This window comes from Peromyscus eremicus, chromosome 2 (genome assembly GCF_949786415.1).
Source record: "Peromyscus eremicus chromosome 2, PerEre_H2_v1, whole genome shotgun sequence".
Lineage (NCBI taxonomy): Eukaryota > Metazoa > Chordata > Mammalia > Rodentia > Cricetidae > Peromyscus > Peromyscus eremicus.
The window spans coordinates 50,998,850-51,005,444 of record NC_081417.1 but is presented as its reverse complement, the minus strand read 5'-3'; the positions used below and the strand labels follow the sequence as shown (position 1 = coordinate 51,005,444).

Below are 6,595 nucleotides of genomic sequence, written 5' to 3'. Positions count from 1 at the left end.
ATTACCTAGGAATACATCTACAGAGCTCATTGAAGACAAAGGTGTCTATCTGGTACCTATATGAAGCCTTCACCCCTTCAAGGCTCTCTGGTGTGGGATGATACTCTGAAAGTTATTGAAAGAGAAACCTGGACACCAACCAGTTGTGGAATATTATTTTAAGGTGTGTTACTTTTGCTTATGTTGCATTTGTTTAACTCTGTGAAGCTGTGTTACTTTGCCCTTCTAAAACACCTGATGGTCTAATAGAGAACTGAATGGCTGATGGCAAGGGAGAAGAAAGGATAGGTGGGGCTGGCATACAGAGAGAATATATAGAAGAAGAAATTAGGAAAGGAAGTAGCTAGAGAAGGAGTATGACACCAGGGGCCAGACACCCAGCTACACAGCAAGCTATGAAGAAAGAAACAAAGACAGGTATACAAGGACAGAAAAGGAAAAGCCCAGAGGCAAAAGATAGACAGGGCAACTCCATTTTTTATTTTTTTATTGAGTAATTTTTATTCATTTTACATACGAACCAAAGATCCCCCTCTCTTCCCTCCTCCTACCCCCAACCCTTCCCACCCCAGCCCATGCCCCATTCCCTCCTCTGACAAGACAAGGCTGCAGAACCTGGTACATACATTCAGTTGAGGCAGGACCAAGCCCCCTAACTGTCATCTAGAGCCTTCATCCAGTAACTGATAGATGCAGAGATTCACAGCCAACCACCAGGCTGAGCTCCAGGAGTCCAGGCTGGATAATTTAAAGTTAAGAAAAGCTGGCTAGCAACAAGCCAAGATAAGGGCAGGTATTTATAAGTAAGAATAAGCCTCCATGTGTGATTTATTTGGGAGTTGGGAAGTGGGCCTCTGAAAAGACCAAGATCTCAAAAAGAGAAAAGGCAAACAACACCAACCCACCCATGTAGCTTGAGTTTTCCTGCCTGGCCCACGGTCAGGGCAAATCTCTCTCACCTGCCAGTCCCACAGCCATCAGACCCAACCAAGAAAACACAGAGACTTATATTGGTTACAAACTGTATGGCCATGGCAGGCTTCTTGCTAACTGTTCTTACAGCTTAAATTAATCCATTTCTATTAATCTATACCTTGCCACATGGCTCGTGGCTTACCAGCATCTTCACATGCTGTTTCTCATCGTGGCAGCTGGCAGTGTCTCTCTGACTCAGCCTTCCACTTCCCAGCTTTATTCTCCTCCTTGTCCCGCCTACACTTCCTGCCTAGCCAATGGCCAATCAGTGTTTTATTTATTGACTAATTAGCAACACATTTGCCATACAGAACATCCCACAGCACTTCCCCCCCCCCTTTTTTTTTTTCAAAAAGGAAGGTTTTAACCTTAACAAAGTAAAATTACATATAATTTGGGAATTTGGGCGTAGCTTCTCTTACTTCTTCCTGCTGGAGGGGGGCGCTGTATTTTATGGGGAAACAAAGAAAATTTTAGGATTATGGAATAGTCCATGAGGCTGTATTGTCTGAGCCAGTTGCCTTGAATCCAATCTGAACGTTGGATTATCTGGGCCATGGTGTCATCGGAGACCTTTCAGGAGGTCTTGGCTGGTCAAATCTGATGTATCTTAATCTTGAACAAATCCATAGCCTCTGGCTTTCTGTGGGAACAAAAGCAGAAACTCTTTTCCAAAGTAACATATCCTTACATCTAAATTTTGAAGTCAAGATATCTTTAAAATATATATATTGGTTTAACTCAACAGCTTTTACAATCAAATGTTTTTCTGCAGTTAAAAATCCCAAAGACAACACAATCCAGATTCTCTGTGTAATATCCATTTTTACGTGACATTTTTTATACTACCTTTACTGTCTCTTTAAAGACTTTATTTTTAAAAACTATTTCTTTATATAACTGTGTATATTCCTTTTTCTTTCTCTTTCAAGCCTACGTACATTTTTACACACATTGTAAACTATTACACCTGAATCTGTCTTATTGTGAATCTATTGCTTTAAACTGCAGCAGCTGTGGCTGCTGGCTCTGCCCACCTCAGCTTCCCAACATGGCTATGTTTACCACCAGCTCTAGGAGCTACCGTGGGTCTATGCTTTTATCCAAGCAAGTGCAGCCCAGAAACCTCTTTTTCTGTTTTGTACTAATAAAGGCCAAATCCACCACGCAGCTTAATGTGCCACTTACAGAGGCCTCATTCCCACCATAAGGCAGGTCGAGCGCACACGCCAGAAACCCACCAGTAGCTCAAACCGACAGCTGCCGCTCATTTGAGAGAGACAATTAGGAACTGTTTTTAGCTCCGTTTTAGAACCTTTTTCTCAGTTTTTAGGTGGAAACTCTTGTCACCACAGTGGATGCCATTTGTAGCTTGAGTTTTCCTGCCTGGCCCACGGTCAGGGCAAATCTCTCTCACCTGCCAGTCCCACAGCCATCAGACCCAACCAAGAAAACACAGAGACTTATATTGGTTACAAACTGTATGGCCATGGCAGGCTTCTTGCTAACTGTTCTTACAGCTTAAATTAATCCATTTCTATTAATCTATACCTTGCCACATGGCTCGTGGCTTACCAGCATCTTCACATGCTGTTTCTCATCGTGGCAGCTGGCAGTGTCTCTCTGACTCAGCCTTCCACTTCCCAGCTTTATTCTCCTCCTTGTCCCGCCTACACTTCCTGCCTAGCCAATGGCCAATCAGTGTTTTATTTATTGACTAATTAGCAACACATTTGCCATACAGAACATCCCACAGCACACCCACAAAACCTTCGATCTACTGTAGCTAGAGCTTTTCTGTTAGGGTCTTACCAAGCCCCGGCAGTCTTGTAGCCCACTTATAAAATAAACATACAGATGCTTTTATTATTTAAACAGTTTGGCCTAATGGCTCAGGCTTCTACCTATCTACTTCTTACATCGTAAATTAACCCATTTCTGTTAATCTATATGTCATCACGTGTTTTGTGGCTTTACCTTTTGTCTTTACATGTTGCTCCCTGGATGGCAGGCTGGCGTCTCCTCCTCTCTGCTTCCTGTTCCCCCAATTCTCCTCTCTGCTAGTCCCACCTATACTTCCTGTCTGGCTACTGGCCAATCAGTGTTTTCTTTATTTACAACATACAAGACATCCCACAGCAATCTATATGATGTGTCTTATCTCCAAAATATGCTCAGGCAATGATGGCACAAAGCTTGGGTTTAGCCAACCAATATCTAGGTTAACTGGAGGCTCACTTCATAAGAGAGGGCCCATGCCATACACTGCCTGGATGGCTAGGAATCAGAGACTGTATAGCCCATAAGCCTAGAGTAGAACCAAACACAACTGGCTAAAAAAATAACCAATGAAATGATTCTTATTGATATTCTTCTGTACTCAAATCAGTGCCTTGTCCAGTTGTCATCTGAGAGACTTCCTCGATAGTAGATGGGATTGAATACAGAGACCTGCAGCCACACATTATAAAGACAGAGAGAGAGAGAGAGAGAGAGAGAGAGAGAGAGAGAGAGAGAGAGAGAAAGAGAGAGAGACAGAGACAGAGACAGAGACAGAGAGACAGAGACAGAGAGACAGAGACAGACAGAGAGACAGAGACAGACAGAGAGACAGACAGAGACAGACAAAGACAGACAGACAGAGACAGAGAGACAGAGAAAGCCTAAACTGGAGGGCTTTATTGAGTCCCTCACCTCAGAGCTGGAGGAACACTGGTTAAGACTGAAACACAGTCCCCAGCATGGTAAACATGGTGCCAGCAGGTTTTGTCCTTTACCCCTGTCTCTCCCTTGCTGAAATCCGTGAGATTACATGCCTAAATCTAGCATGGAGGTCTGTTCCCTTATGTGGCCACTGACTCATTCCTGAGATAAAACACCATGTCTAACAATCAAAACTCATGTTTTTATCGAACATGTCCAATCAGGACTTACCAGCTTACCCTAGCACAGACTCCCCCCTTTCCCCTTAAAAACTCACTACTGCAAAATAATCACCTGCTCCTGGTGCTGCTTGTTGTCTGCCTTTGTGCAATTCAGAGACAGCCCTTCCCCTTACCCCTGCTTGTTCCTCTGGGATAATAAATCTCCTTTGTGCTGCTGTCTGGGTGTCTCCTGTACCAACTCTGAGGGGACACATATGATGCTGTAACAAAAGATCAAAGGTGGATTCCCAGCATCCACATCAGACAACTCAATCCACTCCTAACTTCTGCTCTGGGGAATATGATGCCTTGTTCTGGCTTCCATTATACCTGCATGTATCCCTGCATGCCAGTGCATTTATTTATATGCAGGCACAGACACATAAACATCATTAAAAATAGAAACAAAACCTCTAAAACCAACATGCAATAAATAAAAGGAAATGGCTGGGATCAGAATCGTGGAATAAAGAAGTAGTAATGGCCTAATAAATCATGTCAGTCTTAAATTAATTGTTAGTAAAAACAATTAATGATATACAAAATTTCAAATCTTATTAGACTTTATTTGAAGTAAATAAATGAATTTTTCCCAAGCCTAAGAAGGACATGTTTTGGTGTGTATGTCATTTTTATCAACAGATAAACATGTGAGAAGCTGAGCGACTCATCCAGCAGTCAACATGTGTGAAATCATCATGAAGACAAGTTCTAGAGTCTTCTCACACCCTGAAAGCTGGCTTTATGATGTGCAAGCAGTGTCCTGCTTATCACTGGTGAGCAATGTTTTTAAGACTTAAAAATCCATAGGCTTCTTCTGATTCTTTTTTAAATGTGTGCTAACGAAATCATATATGATGCTTTTAAAAATATTCTGACTTCCCTTATTCAACAATGTATATGTTAAAAATTATATAGTCCCCATAAAACTATATTTCATTCACTTTCAAATCTGTTACACATTGCATTCATGCCTATGTCAAACTGAGTAAAGTGACATATGTACACATTTTGCTGATAGAAGACATGTGGGTCTTTCATCATTTGACTACTGTCAAAGCTCCATTTCCCACTTCTGTACAATACACATCTTTAAATGAAACTGTTGGTTATACTACCTGTATATAGACCAAAATAACAATCAAGTTCAAATATTTCTTTTTATATTATTTTTGATAATATAATTATATCCTTTCTCCCTTCCTGTCCTTCTTTCAAGTACCAACTGAAATCCTGGATTAATGTTCAGTAGAACCTATTACTTGACAGATTGATTGCCAATTCTTATTCATACTATATTTTTAATTTGAGCCATTCAATTAAGTGAATAATATTATTTCATTTAACTTCCATGTGGTAGCACTTTGACAATTAATGAAGTGGAATGTCTTTTTATTCTTTCTTATGTAGATGTTTATGACTTATGTTAATTTTACTGCAGACAGTCTTTTCTCATTATATTTTGGAGTCCTTCTTATGATCTGTATGTGTGCCTTCTGTCGTATTACAAATGCCTTGTTCCATAGTTTATTCTATTATTCTCCTACCTTTTCATAAATTGTGCTCTTTATTTTAATGTAGTCCAACTTAACTATTGATTCCTTTAAGACTAATGCTTTAAAATTAATAGTTTAGTTACATATATATTAATATATATTATATATTTTTGAGACAGAGTCACACTAACTGGTCATGAATTGGACTCCAAGTAAACTCACTACGGTAAGTTTGTGGTAGTGCCACAAGTAGCTGAATCTATAGGTGTGCCTCAAAGCATAGTTTTAATTTATTCTCATTAGCATGTCAAAATTTGGGACCATGTGATGTCTTGATATATCAATATGATATATAATGTTCTGATGAGGTTGAACACAGCAGTACATTATACTTTTTTCTTATAATAGTATAATGTGTGACTGTAGATGAATATAACACATTGCACACTTCAAAAATCCTATAAGGGATTGTGAATGTTTTCACTACAAAGATTAATGTTCCTTTCATCCTGCTTGAGCAATCTATGCCTAGCTGAAGTTTGTGAAAACATTGCCTTATGTTTTTCCAGCTCTTTTCTTTTAGATTCACATCTATAATCCACTAAGAATTGATTTTTCTATGTGATGTAAAATAGTGACCAAGCTTCATTTTTTACATGATAGATATCCTACAGACTCTGTATCATTTATTGTAAAGATGGTTCTGCATTTCTGCACGATATATATATATTTCTGAACTGTCTATTCTTTTTCCATTGGTAAGCTTCTCTTTCATTCCAACAATACTATATTTTAATTCTTCCAGATTCTTATGTCTTGGTATTTGTTTATGTAAACCCTCCCTGGCCCAGTGCCCTTTCTTAATAAGGTTCTTACATTTCTTGATTCCTTTGTCTTTTTACTTTAATTTCACATTTATTTTTAAATTAATTTATTCTTTTCTCATATACTACATCCTGGCCACAGTTACTCGTCCTTCCTCCCCTCTGAGTCCCCCACCACCTCCCCTTTCCCCCAGATCCACTTCTCCATTTCCCTTCAGAAAAGAGCAGGCTTCCCAGGAATATCAACCAAACATGGCATAACAAATTACAACCGTAAGTCTAGGCACATACCCTCATATCAAAGCTGAATAAGATAATCCAGTAGGAGGTAAAGGGTCCCCCAAAACAGGCAAAAGAGTCAGAGAAAGCCACTGCT

General features: G+C 39.7%; 1 long non-coding RNA gene across 1 annotated transcript; it reads left to right on the top strand.

Moving 5' to 3' along the window:
* The first annotated feature begins 685 nt into the window (after nt 1-685).
* LOC131904636 (uncharacterized) lies at nt 686-5,617 on the top strand. Its single transcript, XR_009377787.1, has 3 exons — nt 686-793; nt 4,542-4,675; nt 5,575-5,617. It is a non-coding gene; the product is annotated as an uncharacterized LOC131904636 (long non-coding RNA).
* The last annotated feature ends 978 nt before the right edge of the window (nt 5,618-6,595 follow it).